Genomic DNA, 19,075 nt, shown 5'->3' with positions numbered 1-19,075 from the left:
TAATTGGTTATATGAGTGGGAAATGAGCTGAGAAGGCCAACAGGGGACAGTGTGGAAACCCGCAGAGGAGCAGTAATGGGAAATCCCTACACCTTAGGCTGCAGGGGCAGGGAGGAGACAATGTTATTGGTGCCAGTGGCTGGCATCAGCTGAATGCTTGAGGCACTTTTTATGTGGCAGCTGGAGCCATGGAGAAAATAGTCTCTATTGAGATGCTACCTAAGGCACAGAAGAGGGGGCAAAATACCTAAATTTCTTCCTTCTCCTAGAAGAAATCCTGAGTTTCTTCCTAGAAGGAAGAAATCTCCCAGAAGTGCCTCCCATTGACCAAATCCTGACAGATACAGGGGCGGGAAAAATGTAGCCTGGAGTTGTCAGCCCTTTATATTAAGACCAGAGCAGAGGAGGAGTGAGGAATGGATCTGAGGTCAAGACTGGCAAAGGTTTTTCCTCCCATAGAGATTCTGCAGGTATGTAGAGTCTTTTGCAAGGTTATTTCCCAAACCATATTACCCACCCTGCCCCTCCCCCAACATGCACATATACACACATTTAGTGTAAGATCTACTTTTTTATATTACATCTTAAATGCTATGAACTTTTATCCATTTATTTTGTAGTAGTCATCTTTTTGGATTTTCGGAGTCCCAAGCACTTTTGGTTTTTTAGTTGATTCCTTTTGATCACAAGTAGGACTGATTTTCCTTTCTTTGTGATTTCTATAGCCAATCCTGTGAGCCTTCCTGCTCTTGGGAACTCTTTAAGTTACCACAGTCTCAGAAGAATTCTATGTTTCGTGTCCCAGCTGTCTCTGAATTCTAGAACAACCTGTTCAGTGCCCTTGGGGTCAAGGTGGCATGTGCCCACCAATCTAATAGTTATTTGGGTTAAATACTTGCACTGTCATCTCTTTTATGAGGAGAACTCTTTTGCCTTGCTTCTAACCCAGAAGTTCTGCTCCCAGTAAAACAGCCTATTCTTCTCCTCAGAATACCCAATTCTGTAGCAGTTGTGGGGTTTATACCAGTAATTTCCTCTGCTCATACCCATTCCTAGTACTTCATCTTATATAATTTCTACAATGGTTCTGCAAATATATGTCACATAGGAAACTAGTATTTCTTACATCCTACTCAGGGCTGACATCATTAATTGATTAGGTTGATTTATTTAGTTCATTTTTTAATTGATTGATTTAGTTGATCAAATAATTATGATTAATTGATTATGCTCATTTTCTGATGAAAACGACCTTAGAACAGTTTTTAAAATTATGCTTCAAGTCACTCCCAGTAGCATGTGAAAAGAACATGTATTTGACATACTGGACTTGGTAGAAAGGTCTAAACTTCAGTTCAAGTTTTTAGCAGACAATGGTTTGTTACAAGCCAATGAAAATGAGGAGTCCCTTCAAGCTCACTGAGACATTGACTGATTTTGCTTCGCAATTTTTTCCCTTCAGAAGAAATCTTACCAGGTAACAGTGATGCTGATAACAAGAAACAAAGAGAAAGAAACAAATAAAGAGAGAGTGAAACTGAGTTCCATTGTATGCTGTTTTAGATTGGGTTCCTTGGAAACAGACCCTGAGATGGAGAATTGCATGCAGATTGTTTACTGGGGGATACTCCTGAGAGGCATCTATTCAGAAGTGAGGAAGACAGCATTGGGTAGAGGGGGAGGCTGATCTGCGAAGCATTTCCAACTGAGGGCCAAGCTGATTCTCCACAGATCTCTGCAGGGGAATTTCTGGGGTGGGGGTGGAGGGTCTTGAGAATTGTCCCAAATTGAAGCAAAGGTTACGCCTTTATGCCCGTACATCAGCAACATTGGTTTGGGGTGTCCCCTTGTCGAGGGGAGAGCAGCCTTGGACAAGGCAGTGCCAGTTTCCAGTGGGATATTGTGTCGACAACTTTGCAGGGTGTTCTTTTTTTTTTTTCCTGTCACAGATGCTGTGATGGATCTTTGGTCCATGTCGCAGTGCTGGGATTGTACCTGCATAATGCTACTTTTAAAATCTAATGATTTGTCTTTTGTTTGGGAAGGGATGATCTAACATGTCTAGTCAGCTTGGTCCCTACAAACTCTTCATTAATATAAGAGATTCCTAAATCTTCATAGGGCTTTTCCTCTTTGGAGCTCATATCTCTTACCGAGATGCTACAAAGCACTTGTCATTTTTTACAAATCAAGTCCAATTAGCATAATGTCATTGATATTGTGAACCAATATGGTGTTTAGTGAAATGTCCAAGTCCCTTTGGACCATCTTATGACAGAGGCTGTGAGGGCAGTTAACAGAGAGTTAACTCCGTGTTAATGAAGCCCTGTGGGAAGACCATAATAGTGTATTGTTAACCATCCCATATGAACGTGAAGTGCTTTCTGATTCTTCTTTCAGATGGAAATGGAAACAAAAAGTTAGCCAACTACATAGTTATGGCTATGATGATGAAATTTTCTTAGTCTGTTTTGTGCTAGACAAAATACCATAGATTAGGTAATTTATAAAGAATAGAAATTTATTTTCTTACAGTACTGGAGGTTCAGAAGTCCAAAGTCAAGGTGCTATCAGGTTCAGTTGTCTCATAAAGGCTGTTCTCTACTTCCAAGATGGTGCCTTATTGCTGCATCCTCTGGAGGGAAGGAATGCTGTGTCTTCACAATGCAGACAGGCAAACTGGCCAAACACTGTGCCTCTTTTATGAGTGCCCTGATCCTATTCATGAAAGAAGAGCCCTCATGGCCTAATTACCACTTAAAGTCTCCACCTCTTAATATCATATCTGAATTTTGGAGGAGACACATTCAAACCATTTGTTCTGGTAAAGATATCACATTGGCATAGCAGCTGCAATTGAGACTTCTCTTTGGTTAAGGCTGTGACAGTTTTGGTGCTAAAGCAGGCCCATACTAACCTGTAAGAGCCAAGTGTTCAATTTTCAGGAACCTTGTGAGCTGGTTGTTAAACCTATAGTGGGAGCATTATACTCTGGAAATTGGCAAATGCTGTATAGCAATCATCCCTTGACCCCTGGAGAGCCCATTGTTAAATGTTTACCAGCACGTCATTGGTGGTAGTCCACTGTCGTTTATCATGTATCATGATTCTGCTCCATGTGCTTTTCCCTTTGCTGATTTTGCTTTGTTTTGCTGCAATAAATCACAGCTGTGAGTGTGACTGTATTCTGAGTCTTGTGAGTCCTCCTAGTGAATAATCAATAGAGTTTTTGTAGGGGCTAGAGTGGTGAATAAAATGAGGCTATCATGGCCATCACCAGTTTTGCATTCTGCAGAATTTTGAAGAGGGTGCTAAATTTTGCCATTTCCCCTAGGATATAGTATTGTCTTTATTTATTGCCTTGGATAGGGGACAGTGGGGACATTTCAGTGGCTTCTTTTGGCTTTCCACACTTCAATAGCTTTTGCACCACAGATCAAGAACTTGATGTAAGAGTTCTGTCATTTATCATGTGTATCCATTTCAATTACACATTTGGGCACAGGGAAATGTTCACTGGATGGATCCATGAACCCACTGGACCCATCGGGAGGTTGGAGCTGGGTCATTATTAGCCTTCACCTCACCCTATTATAGTGGGAATCACAATGGAGCTTTGTGTCCCTGGATATCACAGTCATTTCAGACCCTGGCTCCAATAATTCTTGTAAGTTTTGAGCACAGTACAGGGAAATGATCACTGGCTGGATTAATGGACCCAGTGTAGCCTTAGTGAACTGGACATGGGTCATGACTGGTCCCCATATTTCTCTATTCAAATGGAGGGGTATAATGATTCTTTGGGTCCCTGGGAATCGAAGTCAACTTACACTTAAATCCTTGTAAGTTTTGGGTGTTCCCATTTTTCCACTGGACAGTTATCTAAGGAAATGGCTGTTGATCTCTTTGGGAAAGAACTTGGAGAATTACTACTAAATACACTTCTGTGGTATTGCACGGTTTTTTGTCATGGGGACCTGGCTTCTTCTTCAGTCATTCTCGAACTGAGAACTGGCTCAAGTTCAGAAGCTTGTTAAACAATCATGACTTCTTATTCAGGCAGATGTTTGCAGGCTCTTGATCATCTGTTCTAAATTTCTTTTAGTTGGATAATTTGTGCAACACCTTTGATTGTCATGAATGTATTTCTTACCCCTTTTGTAAAAGATTGTCCTTGGGGCCCTCCTCTGGCACATTTCTGGCTGGTTGGGGGCTCTCTAGACTTAACTGGTATGTCCTCTTTAGCATACCCACTTCTCTGAGCTTTAAATGCCCCTTTCAGACCATTTGTCATATCGGTTTTGGTATTTCTAATTCATTGGGCCAAACAGATGGATGGGCCATGATATTTTTCAAGCTTTTGAGAGCCATCCTTGCAGTGTATTAGTACTCTCTCTGGAGTATTTGCCTAGACTTGAGTATCATGGGAGAATGTTCCCACACTGATTAATTCTCCTTTGTCTAACTTTGTGTCCTACAGTCCCACCTGTCAGCATCTATTCTCACGCACACTTTCCCAGCTTCTGCTGGCACATATTAGCCAGAGCTTACAGCTTCTTTGGTATATAGTCCCTGGCCTCTTAGCAAGCCCAGCACATCTCTGGTTAGGGTGTGCTGAAATTTAACCTTGTTATTTTTCTGTTGCTTAAGAGGAGCTGCAGGAGTAGGGGGAGGCAAACATTATTTTTTAAGGCATGGCATCAATCAGGGTCCAATCAGGAGACAGAAATCACACAGTAATTTGAACAGAGAAAATTTAACCTAAGAAGTATTAAGTAGTAAAATATATTTAACTACAAAAAGGCATAAAAGAGGGGTCTAAGGAAGATAAAAATAGCACACGTGGAAAGCAGCTACCATTGCCAGAGCTGAGGGAGAGACCAGGAACTTAGAAAAGATATCTTCTCCATCTTCCTCCATTGAGGCTGAGGTCCAAACTCCCTTGGAGAGGGTGTGGTTGCCATGGGAACGCACAGTGTGTTGGTGAAGAAGAAACTTAGTAGAAGGCACAGATGGAGCTGGTCTGCAGGAAACAGCCCACTGGGTGGTGGAGAAAATTGCTGGAGGGTGCAGGGAGGCTGGAATTGGTCCACAAGAGCTGGTAAGGTGAGCATTACCAGGCCTCCTGCATGCTGATATGCTGGCAGCCAGGACAAAGAAAAATGGCCCCATGGAACCAGTAAGAGAATCTCCTTCCTCTGGCTGTGACCTTGCAGTGTCATCCCAGTGCCCTTTGTTGATAAAGACATTATACCACCAGAAAAGAAAGGAATGATTACAAGCGCTAGCCCTAGGATCACAAAGCAGAGCAGAGGAGGATGGATTGGGACTGAGGGGCAATAAATTGATGACTGGCACAAGCACTGTGATAATTTGGAAAATGTGGCACCAAAGTCCGCTTGTACCTCTTTGCCATGCCCCCCATCAAGAGGTAGAGTCTATCTCTCTGCCTTGTTGAACCTGGGCTGATCATGTAACTTGCTTTGACTGACAGAGGATACTGGGAAGTGATATTGTGATACTTACAAACTGACACCTCAAAAAGCCATGCAACTTTTACTGTCTTCTTCATGGAGCCCAATAGCCATGCTGTGAACTTTGCCATGTAGAGAGGCCACATGTAGGAGAAATTAGTGGTCCTGCATTACAGCCCACCAACCCACTGCCAGATGTGTGAGGAGATTTGTGGGGACAGTTCAATCCTAGTCAGATGACTGACTGACTGCAAGCTCAGGAGAGAATCCCACAACAGCATACAAGGCACAGACAGACCATTTCAGTTCATCCCAGCCACAAATGCTAACTCACAGAATTGTGAGCAAATAGATGTTTGTTGTTTTAAGCCACTAAGTCCTGGGGGTGACTTGTTACATAAAATTTATAAGGCTGGGTAGGGTGGCTCGTGCTTGTAATCCCAGCTCTTTGGGAGGCCAAGGTGAGAGGATCACTTGAAGGTAGGAGTTAGAGACCAGCCTGGGTAATATAGACCCCATCTCAACAACAACAACAAAACAAATAAAAATAAAAATCAGACAGGTGTGGTGGCACATACCTCCCACAGCTACTCAGGAGGCTGAGGTGGGAGGATACCTTGAGCCCAGGAGTTTGGGTTACAGTAAGCTATGACTGCGCCACTGCCTTCCAGCCTGGTCAACAGAGCAAGATCCTGTCTCCAAAAAATAATAATAATAATAATAAAATAAAATTTAAAAATTATAACTGATATTGTAGAAAAGAGTTAACATAGCAGGCCTGGCTGTTACTCTTTGAAAGGCCTGCTGATAAGGTCAGCCTTTGACTAGTATTGTAACTTGGGTTTTGGGAGGGTTCCTACCATTCCTGGAATGGTAAGAGTGGCTCACTGTGCCTAAATTGTCTGTGCAAACAACATGGTTTATACTAAAACAATGTGGTTTATTTGTGGGAGTCTGGAATATTAGTACTTGCCAGGTAGAGACTGCCTACATGATCAGCCCCCAGTTAAAACTGTGGGTGCTGAGTCTCTAGTGAGCTTCTCTGATTGGCAACATTTTCCAAGTGTTGTCACAACTCATTGCTGAGAGAATTCGGTGCGTCCTGTGTGACTCCTCTGGGAGAGAACTCTTGGAAGCTTATGCCTGGTTTCCCTGGGATTTCACTCCATGTGCCTTTTCCCTTTGCTGATTTTGCTTTGTATCCTTTGCTGCGATAAATCACCAGCTGTGAATATGACTGTATTCTGAGACTTGTGAGTCCTTCTAGCAAATAATCAAATCTGGAGTGGTCTTGGGGACTCGACACACTAATATAGACACTTGCTTCAACGCAAATTGCAGGGCACTATTTCTACCAAAGTGGGGTGGGCCTCTTTTGCAGACCCAAAGGCCTCAGGAGAATCTGGGAGCTGAAATTCTCAATGGCGTTACTCAGATATCCCCATTCCAAATCTCAGGGTCCTATGATTTCCCTATTAGAGCTTGATCTCAGCATAGGAAACCTTCTAGGACGAGAATTCAGCTTTCTCTGAAGCTCTGCTATCTGTGAGCCTGATCATTCTCTCTGTACATCCACTGGCTACCTGAGATCAGCATTTCCTTAAATGTTGCCCAGAAGGCCCTCTGGCTTTCACAAGTTTGCTTGAATTGTTGAATGACCGTCCTGATTATAATCTCTCTTCAATCAATCAATCGTCTGGAGGAATTCCTTTTATTTTACATATCCCACATTCTTCTCAAGGGCCAGAGATATCTCACCAGTGGTTGCATCCACTTCCATCAGGGAAAATGTGAACAGTGGCAGCACTGCAGCATGCCAGGGCCTACCCCTTCTCCACCTTCCACCAGGGTGGGTCTCCATTCTCATGCAATTGGTGAGTGATCCAGCTCCAAGACCCTTATCACTTACTCCTATTACTACTACAACTTAATTGCACATGTGTAACACGTTTAGAGCTTAGTATATGATTCCACATAAAGGAACTCCTTTATTTCTGGAATTGCCTTGAAGGGAGGTATCGGAGTTGCTGTTCTCTCTGTTGTCAAATGAGGGAATTAAGCCTCACTGGAGTGACAGCCCAAAGTCAGGATTCTACTAAGTTGCAGAGTCAAAGTCAACCTAGATTTTTGACTCCATCGTTCTTTCCTACCACATTGTGCTGCTTCTCCAAAGAACTGGTGAGGAAATTTCTCGATCTGCAATTGCTTATTCAAATTCTTATGATCACCCTTAGTATTGATGTGGGTGGTAGCAATCTACACCAGATACAGTTGATCTAAAAGAATCAAGGGCACAGAAGAGGGTGAGAAGCTTGTCAACCTTTAATGTGCAAACAAGTCACCTGGGGATCAGAAATGTTAAAATGTAGATTCTGATTCTAGGAGTCTGTATTTCTGACAAGTCCCTCAGTTGATGCTGATGCTACTGCTCCTCAGCCTCACAGAGTAGCTAGGTTCTTAATAGCAAGGTTCTTGAAGAATCAAAGTAAGAAAAATTTAGGAATATTGATTTTTTATTTTCCAACTTTTCGATGTGTTAAAATGCAAAACATTTTTCTACATTAATTCAATCCATAAACACTCTTTAAAAACACACTAAAAAAGGGGGCAAAAATAAAGCTGCAGAATTTTTCAGATTTTAACCAGCCATAAGATAAAAATAACAATTTCTAAGAGCTTCATTCAGGCATTTGATTGACGAAGCTCATAAACAGTGAGTCAGTTAGGTACCCATCCTATGCGAGAATTCCCTTCCAGTTTTACAAGGACAAGGTAAAAAGATACAGCCAAATTTTGATCAATTCATGGAGACCACACTAAATCATTCTGGGGGATGACAAAGATTCTCTTGTGGACTAAACTCTAATCAACTAGGCCCTGAATCCAACTAGGCCCTGACCTTTGGACTTTCGTATTCACTGAATTCCATGCATTGTCCAGTTTCAGCAGGAACCCTGTTAAGTCAGTTTAGACAGACTGTCCTATCTATGATACCTGATCACCCTTGACATCTGATGGGGTTCTTCATCCTCCACCCACCAGCTCCTCAGGTGATGTCTGGCCACCCTGGCCTGCTGTCAGCAAGAATCCTGTTAGGTCAGTTTAGGCAGGGTCCCCCTTACCCTTGAGGTTTCCCCCTTTTATTATTTTTTTTTTTGAGACAGAGTCTTGCTCTGGTGCCCCAGCTGGAGTGCAGTGGTGGCGTGACCTCCGCCACCACAACCTCCACCTCCTGGGTTTAAGCGATTCTCCTGCCTCAGCCTCCTGACTCCTCCTTCGAGGTCTGGAGGCGTGTGCTTGTAGTGGCATGCCATGTAGCTATACCTGGCTAATTTTTGCATTTTTAGTAGAGACAAGGTTTTGCCATGCTGGCCAGGCTTGTCTCGAACTCCTGACCCTAAGTGATCTGCCTGCCCTGGCCTCCCAAAGTGCTGGGATTACAAGTGTGAGCCACCACATCCAACCCTGAGGTTTCCTCTTAGTAATTTCCCATGGACTGCTTCCCAGCCTGCCCCTTGACCTCCTTGCCTGTAAATTCCCTCTTTTCCTTGTATTCTGAGTTGAGCCCAATTTCTCTTCTCTACTACAAAAACCCACTGGAGTAGCCCCTTTGAATAGAGTTTGCCTCGCCGTTCTTTAACAAGTATCGTGAATAACTTTTTCCTTCACGGGGATCGTAGTTGTGTTGGGTGATCCAGGATCAGCTTCAAATTATAAGAACTTTCTCAGTAGACCTCAGAGAAGTTTCTGGCTGTCTGTGATAAACTTTGGAAACCTCTCAAAATGACACCCGTTCCCAGACGCTCACCTGGTTTTTGGTTTCTGTATTGTCAAGGTTAGCCACAATGTGGCTGACCTGCAACGTGTCTCCTCTCTAACCTTGTCCTTCCTTCTTGCCAGTGCCCAGCTTTCGGCTCCTGCTCCCACCATCTCTAGCTTTTCTTCAGGGACTGGAGTAGGGCATGGCCACAAAGAGGGTCATTTCAGGGTTAAAAATTGAGGCAAACGTTACAAAAAACCAAAGTGGTGATGACCTTGGAAACTGGGATTGGCTTCTTAATCCTGGGACATCTGGTGGCCTTAGCTCAAGCTCCACAAAGCCTCCCTGTGGCTTTTTCTGGAAAAAAAGAAAAAATCCAGCAGGCAATTAAACTCAATCCCCCACCCCTTCTCATGTTCTGTACCAAGCCAAATTGCCAGCCTGTCATAGAGTTCTTTTCTTGACTGCCTTGTGACCCAAATGACAAAATATTTCCACTCAAAGTTTTGGGAGCTTCAACTCCCCCCTATTTTTTTTTTCCTATAAATGGAACCCCAAAGGTTTGGGCTAGATATATTTTTTTCCCTTTTTAAAAATGGACTTTTTCCTTCCAGAAGCAATGATTCAGGGCTGAAAATTCAACTTATTTATTTATTTGTCTACCCATCCATCCCTTTATTTATTTATTTGTTGTATAAGGTAATAGCTTATGGTACTTACCCAGAGCCAGCTGTTTGCAGGATGCCGAGAGCAGGTGGTCTGGGAGGCCTCTGATGAATTGCAAAAGACACTCACCAGCTGCCGACACTGTGTGTAATGAGCAAACCTGCAAAAATCTTTATTTTCAGCTGGATTGTACCTTTAAGTAAGCAAGGGAGACAGCCAGTATAACTACAGACCATGACCAACAACCCACATAAACAGTGTGCAAACACAAGTGATTAATGTACCACTATTTCAAAACATCTAAAGCTAATGAGTCAGATTTACTAGGGTGCACAAGAGAGGGGGAGAGGGATGTGGAGGAGGAGAGAACAACTTAATGGGCCTTAATAGCCTTTAGTGGAAGCCTAAGAATTCTCCTGCCTGTGGTCCACAGTGCCATCTGAGCTGGTAAACAAACACCCTGCTGGCCCACGAAGGCCATTTTCTTTCTGGCCATTCAGGGAGAGGGGTGTTCCAGTTTCAGGAATAGAATTAGGGGAGCAAGCTGGTGTTCACCGCACCCTCCAGTGATCTCTGATGATATGCGGGGATAATGGGTTACAAAGACAGACATTAATAAGGTAAGATAAGAGGGGGGAGGTTTATTAATTTTTCAAGTAAGTTAGGATGCCCCAGGGCATGGTAAAAGTGTAAAGAATCTGGTGAGCGATGAGGGGCTCGCCTGATTAATGCAAGTCAGCTGTCCTCTGAGGGCCATAGCAATAATGATGAGATTATGGAATAACCTACTGAAGACAAATGAGATGCATGTGGAATAAAAACGAAGTGTCCTAGTTACTCTTTTGGAGTGCATGGTGGATTTTTATTAAGGAAGAACAGAGGTACAAACGACAGCCTGAGGAAGTGGGACTCTGCTTGTTCTGCTCAAGTGCTTTCTGCCTGGGCCTTCCAGGAATTCTGGACCTGCCCTGGAGAAGTGCTGTAAAGGCAGTGCATCCAGCATCAAACACCTTCCACGTAGGCAGATCGGAGGGAGAAGGGCTTGGTGCCTCCACCGGGCCCCCATGGCCTGTGGCTTTGCCTCCAAGCACTGCTGTGCACGGCCCTCCCCTTCCTGCTGCTGTTTCCTCCAGGATGTGCTGGGAGCTGGGCTGCCTTGTGGTTCAGACGTCCCCCATCTGTTTCTGCTCTGCCACTGCTGACCAATTAATTTGGAGCTGGAGACAAGGGAACTTGCATTATTTTTCTTTTCCTTTTCAGGATGCTCACTAGGTATTATGTCCTGTCTCCATGTGGTCCTCAACTTGCTGTGTACTTCTCTTCCCTGGCTTGCCATTTAGTCTGTATCTTCCCATGGAGGCAGAGGCAGCGTCCCCACTCAGCCCCTGCCTTTGACGTCCACGTGCAGACGGTGGCAGCAGGGACCCTTGAACTTCAACATGCAGAGTTATTTGAGGAGCTGGCTAAAAAGGCAGCTTTAGGTCTTAGCCTCCAAAGAGTTCAGCCTAGATACCAGGAATCTGCCTTTTTAGTAAGCACTTCACAGGTGGTTCTGATACTAGTGTGCTCAGTTGATAGTTTGGGAAACACTTTGAAAGAGTATGAGATGGACCATGGGTTGCCTCTGTTAGATTATTCTGAATGTCAAAGTGCCTAAAATTTCACTGTGGGTGATTCGCCTTTTTACATCAACTCACAAGACTTAAGGAGTTCAGAGTAAGATGTCAGTCTGCCACCCCCACCTCCCACCATGCAGTGGTAACCCCTCAAATCATTTTTAGAAATGACTCCCTTAGTGTGAGTCTGTTTATCACACTAGAGCAGACAGCTTAGAGATGATGGCCAGACTTCTATGGAAAGATTCATGGATCAAGTTGGAAAGGAGGAGGCAAATGAGCAGAGGACAGCCTGGAAGAGCAAGGACAGTTGGTGGGGAGGCAGAATATAGGCAATGGGTCCCCTGGGGCCAAAAGCAGAAGTGGGGGAGATGGAGAGGAGGAGGGGGCCGGGGGACAGTGGTGAAGCCAGTGGTTCTCAACTTTTTTTTTTTTTTTTTTTGGTGGCAAAGCATTTCTTTTCAAATGAAATCTAAGTGGAAATTCCAGTTGATAAAGCCAATTAAATAATGTATTAATATACATTTTATTTCAAATATATAACAATTATCTTTGTAATGATAAATTATATAGATGAAGCTGTTGGAATGAACACAAAAATTAGAAATTGGTGGCTACAGATAACAGTTCAGCCTTAGATCATCTGGAATCAGCAAATTTGCTCAGATAAATGCTGTAGATTACAAGTTTGTTGGCAGCTGGCTTTGCAATTTTAGGAGATTCTTTTAGACAAAATGACCTGGACTCTTGGATGAGGAGTAACAGGAAATTTATATTTTAAGGTTGGATCACTCATGATATTTAGTAAATGTTCAAATTCCTCTCATTGAAAGGTCACTGCAGAAAGCAACCAGGACATTGAAACAAGAGTTTAAATAATCTCTGACATGGTACAACCTAGCTTACTATTGCACGAATGCGATTACCCTACAGGAAAAGAAAGCCCCAAGCAAAGGCAGGAACCCTTGCTGGCATTGGATCAAGCCCTTCACTCATGTGCTGTAAGGTGTGCTTTTAGGCAATTTTACTTGAACCGCCAGGCACAGGCCAGAATTTATCCAAATATCAGTGCAGCCGTACCACATTCCTAGTCAAGGAGACAGTTCTTAGAAACTATAAGAACCTTTCTTCCCAGATATGTACAAAACGATTTACTTGATAGGCACAAGTCACAATGTGCTAAAGGTTGTAAGTTTTAAAAACATACAATTTATATTGAATTTATATTAAAAATGGAATGCACTTCCACATGTGTTAAATTTATGTGCCTACGCATTTCATGCATTGACATTTAAATATAATGTACATTTAATTTACACTAAAAATGTGTAAGTTTTTTTTCAGGTGGGGGGTTAGAGAATAGGAGATAGGTGTCATACATTCGAAATACATATTTAAATAATGAAATTAAAACAAAATATGTATAGAGCCCTTAGATGCTTTCTGAGGAATGCAGGATTTGGAAAATCAGAGGCTTGGGCCAAGACTGCACCTAAGACCCCATCACTAAGGATAAGGTGGGCAGCAGGGACTGGACATTAAGGAATGTCTCAGAGCATCTTTGGTAACACTGGATTTTTCTTTCATCTAGCTACTTGTGCAAGAAGCTACAATGAGAAAAAAAATAGCCAGAAATAGATGAAGGAAGGAGGTGCTGCAGAGAGAAAAACAAAGAGAGAAAAGGAGAATGAATTGTGCTGAGATAGAGATGCCTGGATGAAGAAGCTGGCCCTAGCACCCATAAAGCTGGAAAGAAAGTGGGGCCTTGGAAACTTCTGGAAGAATGCGAGGAAAGAAAAAGGCAAGGAAATGAGATGGAGAGGAGGAAGAGAAACTAGGAAGCACTTCAGAAGCATGTAAATTACAAGGAAATGAAGAACAGCCTTTATTGAAACAGTCTGCGAAGTCTGTGCTAGTGCCGAGAGCTTCATTTTACTGTCCTGGCAAGGAGGTAGGTGCTCAAAGGACTTTGTCTTAGAAGCCCACTGTGGCTCCCCCGGGCCTGGCACTTTAAGCCCCGTCCTTTTGCTCTCACTGTTCCTCTCTGCCTGCTCCCTGCGGTCTCTTCTCGGCTCTCTCCCACTTAGCCCACCCAGGCCTGGCCATCCGAGTAGAATAGACTTTCATTTTCCTTAGGTGTGCCGACTAACCCACTTCCTGCACAGGTGTGGCCCCTCTCCAGTGCCCAGCACCTCATCGCTATGGTAACGGGAGACAAGCTGATCATCCGTATTTTGCCTCAGAGAGTTGGGCTGTACAAGCTGCTTTCCTGGGTAGCTTGTCCTTTTGCAGTTAACTGAGATGCCTGGGGAGAAGAGTTTCCCCCAACAGGATGGCAGGCGATGCTTCCAGATGCGGTCACTTGGCACGTCTGAGCCGAGTGTCTCCATAAAAATATGATGTAATTAACAGAGCTGCAGCAGCTGGAACAATTCAGCACCTCACATTGATTTTCCATGTCTCCTATTTACTTTCACTTTTTAAACTGTCTGCAGTGACAGGAAATCAAAGAATTATAATGGTGTGTGTGAGGGCCCGATGCTGGGTCGGCATTTCCTTGTGAAATCCTGAGATTAATCAGTTTCCTATCATTCAATCATCCCTTTTCACTTCTAAAGGAAAACTGTCCTCCAAAATTCTACGAAATAGCGGTCTATTTTTGGATATTAAAAAAATCAATTGTATTATTTTAAAATTTGAGAGGAGTGTTTAAAAAAATGTCAGCCCGAAGCAATATTCACTTGTCTGTTTTCCCCTCCAAGTTTAATAGAAGTTGGCAAAGGCATTTGGGTGCGGTGAGACACAAGTACTATATTCACCCTTCCCAAGTTTTGTGAGCTTGGAAAAGTTACTTGGTGGAACCAAAGAGAGGAACTGCGTTCCAAGTTTTTTTGATCACTGAAATGAAGGAAAATAAGTTTCCCCATATGTAGTTATTCTTGAGCCTTCATCTGAAGCTGGGTTGGTTTTCTCATAGTTGGTCACTGTATTTCCAGCTCTGTCAGGTGAAAGTCAGAATCTTGGGTTAATTTCACTTTGGGTTCCTTAAAATGCTGGAGAAAATAGGCAGCTGCGGTTGTAGTGGGGAAACGGGCTTCTGTCTGAAGTCAGCTTGCTCTAGATTGTGTTTGAAGACATGGCTCAGATTTAAGTGGTCTTGCTTTTTTTCCAGACTCCCTTGCCTTGGCAGATTCTGTGTCTTGGCCATACTGTAAGAACTCACTTTGCTTTGTCTTTGTATTGATTCAAGCAATATAACCATTTCATAAATAATTACGAAAATAAAGGAGAAAATTGCTCATAATTCTTCTGCTCAAACACAATGATTGTTTTGGAGCAATTACTTTGGGTCATTTTCAAATACTGAGTTTTGATATGATTCTAAGCATAATGTACCAACAACTTTACATGTTGCTTTTTCACTTAATCTATGTCAGAAGTATTTCTCCATGTTATGATTAGCTTCCTAAATATCTTTTTAATTGCTGCCCAAACAGCTGGAACAATTCAGTCCCTCTTATTGACTTTCCATGTGTCCTATGGAAGTAGAGACACTGTATTACTATTTCTGTATTTTGGGACAATAGAGCAAATCCATTTTTCACTGTAATTAATCCCATGATAAGTATCTTTATAAATAAGCCTTTTCTATATATAAGATAATTTCTTTAGGATAAATTCCTAGAAATTACAGGGTCAAAGCGGATAAATATTTTATGACTCTTGATATTTCTTGTTGATCTTTAAAGCTATTATGTGACTTTATATTATCACCTAAAATGTTTGAGGAATTCATGCTTTACGAGCGTATTTTATTGACTAAATATGCAGTACTGAGAGAGCTTTATGTATGCAGTTTGATGATGCTGACAGATATCCCGGAGATAAACATTTTTTAATTTAAAGATGTTCTGTTTATGTTTAACATACAGAAGTTAATGTTAAACATGATGCCTATTTTGTTTAACATACGGAAGTGACTTTATTAAAGCCATTTCTTCTAAATGTGCAATAAACTATGAATTCTTTGCCTGGTTCTAATGTTCTATCTCATCAAACCTCATAAAATGAATTAGCATCATACCCCCTCAGTTTGCCTGTGAATTTTGAAGATGATATGAATTTCTCTTCCACGTGAAATAGAATTTGGTGGGTATCCCTTTGCTGGGAATAACTCCTCTGAAAAACAGAAAAAATACTGAGCGGAAAGAAAGTACATTTTCTGGGAAAAGAATAAGAATCCGGAGAGATGGAGTGAGAATTGTACCACAGAGTCCCAGCAGCAGATGTTTTGGGTGTTGAAACTCCCACCAGAACAGCTGCAGAAATGTAGAATCACATCTGGGTGTGTGATGCGGCTGCATCATTACCTACAGACAGCAAAACAGCCAGATGCTTCCAATTCATTTTAAGGACCAGGCTTCAGGTCTGAACCTGTGAGTGTCTCCACTTCCCAACCAACAACTTATCAATTGCCGAGATAGCTCATGAAAACGTCGCCTCGCGGGCACTTTAAGGACAAATCTCGGTTGCAGCAGGTAGAGGCAGAGTGCAGCTGCTGCACACCCGGCCCTGCAGCTCTAGCTCTGCTCTCAGGCTGGAGGATAAAGCCATCAAAGCCCTTCCACACGATGGTCCCGGCATGGCTTGTCACCGGTGTGTGAGGCTTCTGAGGGTGAATTCTGTTTAATCTCCACTCTAGTTGTTCAAATTCTCATCTCTTTCTCCCTTTTTTTCTCTTTCCTCTTTCACTGTCTCCTCTCTCACTTTGTGTGTGTGTGTGAAAGAGAATCTCTCCCTCTCTCACTCTTTCCTTCTCCCCAATCTCCCAAATATAAGCTTCTCCCTAGGACAGTTGAACAAATAACTGGGTGATCATTATGGTAGCAAATGGTTCTTAAGACTCAGACAAACACTGTGATTTTTGAGTGCACAGCTATTCTGTCATTCCTCTTGCCTTACACGGTTGTGGAAGTCAGTCAAAGTGGCCCTTGGTGACAGGGCTCCAGCCAGCAGACAGGCTGGTCGCAGACTTCAGCAGCCTCCTGGCTCTCTGACTGAGTACCAAGAGTGCAGGGCAGCTCACAGGCCCTGGGGGAAGGTCATTCAGTATATAACTCTTAGGCCTGGGAGAAAAGAGTTGTTCAGCCTGACCAACATGGAGAAACCCCATCTCAACTAAAAATACAAAATTAGCCAGGCATGGTGGTGCATTCCTGTAATCCTAGCTATTGGGAGGCCAAGGCAGGATAATAGCTTGAAACCAGGAGGCAGAGGTTGTGGTGAGCTGAGATCGCGCCATTGCACTCCAGCCTGGGCAAGGAGAGTGAAATTCCGTCTCTCAAAAAAAAAAAAAAAAAGAGTTGTACAATGTGAAAGCCTCATGAGAAAAAAGATACTCAAATGCATAAATCTCAACCCCCACTGATGATCAAGAGATAGGTTTCTCTCAGGAGTAGTAGCCTGTGTACCCCTCTTCCTCCCCATGGAGTGAGCAGAAGCTGACCAGAAACATTTGGTGAAAGAAAAGCTATCTTCAACCTCTTCAACCATCACACTCTTAATTTCCTGCAAGCGCCTCATATTTGTTATTAGAAGTATTTTTATTATGCCAAACAACAAAAACCATTCATACAGAGCTTGCAAATGGGGAGGCCAAGAAAGTTGTCTCATCAGCCCAACTGAGGCTTGGATCCATCTCTTCGATTGTCATTCAAAGTCCTGTGCAGAGCTCTCTCTTGAAGGAAGAATTTAAAATGTAATGGAGTAATAAAAGACGTTAAGGTCCACCAAAGAGTTATTTTTGGGGAGACAGAATAATTTTACAGAGGAAGAAATGGAAGCCGAAACAGGTGAAATAACTTGCCCAAAGTTTCAAAGTGGAGTCTGGCCCCAGATCCCAGGTTGTTGAGCACCAAGCTCCATTGTGTGTTCTTTGTCCTGCTGCCTCTTTGTTGGCCAATACCACACCAGGATCAAGTAGGATGCGGTTAACTCTAGAACTCTGGGCTTCTGGTAGTGAAGGTCATTAAACTTGAGTGACAAGTTTTGTTGAGTAAAAATGATCCTAGAGTTGAAGAAATGGACATGTTATTCATGTCCATTGTGACCTATGAGAGGTGTCTCCTGTTGAAACACTTCTTATTCAGTAATAATATTAAAGGAGTATTATTGAGGTGTGGACCAATTGCTGTGGGAGGGACTGTGAAGTACAAGATGTATATCCTGCCTTTAAGGCACTTGTAATCTGGTGAGATTAGCAGAGAGAGAGGAATCATTAAGTAATATTCAAGATGGTGGAAGCAGGGCTATGAAGGTTTGTCTATGCTGTGGAGTCCTAAAGGGGATAAATGTCTCGAAGCTTGGTGGGCAAGGAAACCCTTCAGCCAGTGAGGTTTGGGGTAAGTGTGCTAGGGTGGGGGTCAGGGTCTGAATTTAGAAAGGTGCAAAGGACTCCAAATATAGAGTAAAGGAGAAACAGTCCAGAGATTTGGAATTTGAGAAAAAGGGTGAAAATGAGAAATGATAAAGCATGCTCAGGGAGTGGCCTTTTTGTGTAGTGTGTGAAGTAGAAAAGGCTGAAAAGAAGACTCATAATTAGATTGCAGTAATCTTGATGACCCTAGCCCAAGAAAGTGGAAATGACAACACTGCTTGTCAGCTGGGGCACTGCTTTGATACTTAGTGGGCTTCCATAAACTCAGTGGCTGGTGTGTGGACCAAAAGGACTACAGCTTGAGTTTAAGGCCAACTTACAAACCCTGTGTGTTTTATGTTTTCACCACCTAGCCCGTCTTTTGGCAACTATATAGAAGATTGTCTTATATCCTGACTTTGTCTTTTGCTAAGTCTCTGTAGCTACCTTCCAACTCAAATGGAACAACCTCTTTTTCTAAGTCTCTGTAGCCACCTTCCAACTCAAATGGAACAACCAGAAGGGACACGCCAAAGGATGCCACATGATGACCTCTGCCACCAAACACCTGTTCCAGAAGGAGCCAGTAGAGGATTTTGACTAGTTCTTCACCACGAATTCATTAAAATCAGAAGAAAATACACACAAAAGGAAATCTGATTAGACCTGACTCGAGATACAGGTTGAACATTCAGTAGAGTGGCTTTTGTGGCACAAAGAGGAAGAAGCCCTTTGGGCAGAACCTGAAGTGTTGTGAAATGGTACCTAACCCTGTGGGGGAACCTGATGGAGTGGCAGTGGCTGAAGACTTCTGTCCACGAGGCAGCTGCTGCTCCTCTAGTAGTGTGATTTAGACATAGCTAAGTGTTCAGAGCTGGAATGGGCCCTACTCCATGTTTAGTGCAACTCCTCATCTCAGTAAATGTCTTGACACTTAGGTAAGGTTAGGGAAGTGATCTGCCTGAGATCTCTCACTTTTGTTAGGGAATGGCTGTGAGACCCCATTCCAAGCCCAGCTGTCTGCTTTGCTATCACTTCTGCTACCACTTGAGGGCGTAAGAACTTCCTCTTACTGAGTCAAGAAGCTCATGCCTGTAATCCCAACACTTTGGGAGGCAGAGTGGGAGGATCCCTTGAAGCCAGG

At 43.0% G+C, this 19,075-nt stretch overlaps 1 long non-coding RNA gene across 1 annotated transcript in view; it reads left to right on the top strand.

Moving 5' to 3' along the window:
* The window catches only part of LOC115834688, a 32,513-nt gene extending 16,961 nt beyond the window's left edge, over window positions 1–15,552 (top strand). Inside the window, exons 2-3 of the long non-coding RNA XR_004029574.1 lie at window positions 13,108–13,467; window positions 13,682–15,552. This is a non-coding gene — a long non-coding RNA (uncharacterized LOC115834688). The remainder of the gene's footprint in view (window positions 1–13,107; window positions 13,468–13,681) is intronic.
* The last annotated feature ends 3,523 nt before the right edge of the window (window positions 15,553–19,075 follow it).

The sequence above is a fragment of the Nomascus leucogenys genome, chromosome 4 (assembly GCF_006542625.1).
Source record: "Nomascus leucogenys isolate Asia chromosome 4, Asia_NLE_v1, whole genome shotgun sequence".
In the NCBI taxonomy this organism is placed as follows: domain Eukaryota; kingdom Metazoa; phylum Chordata; class Mammalia; order Primates; family Hylobatidae; genus Nomascus; species Nomascus leucogenys.
The sequence above is the reverse complement of the archived record's forward strand: the minus strand, read 5'-3'. Positions and strand labels throughout refer to the sequence as shown.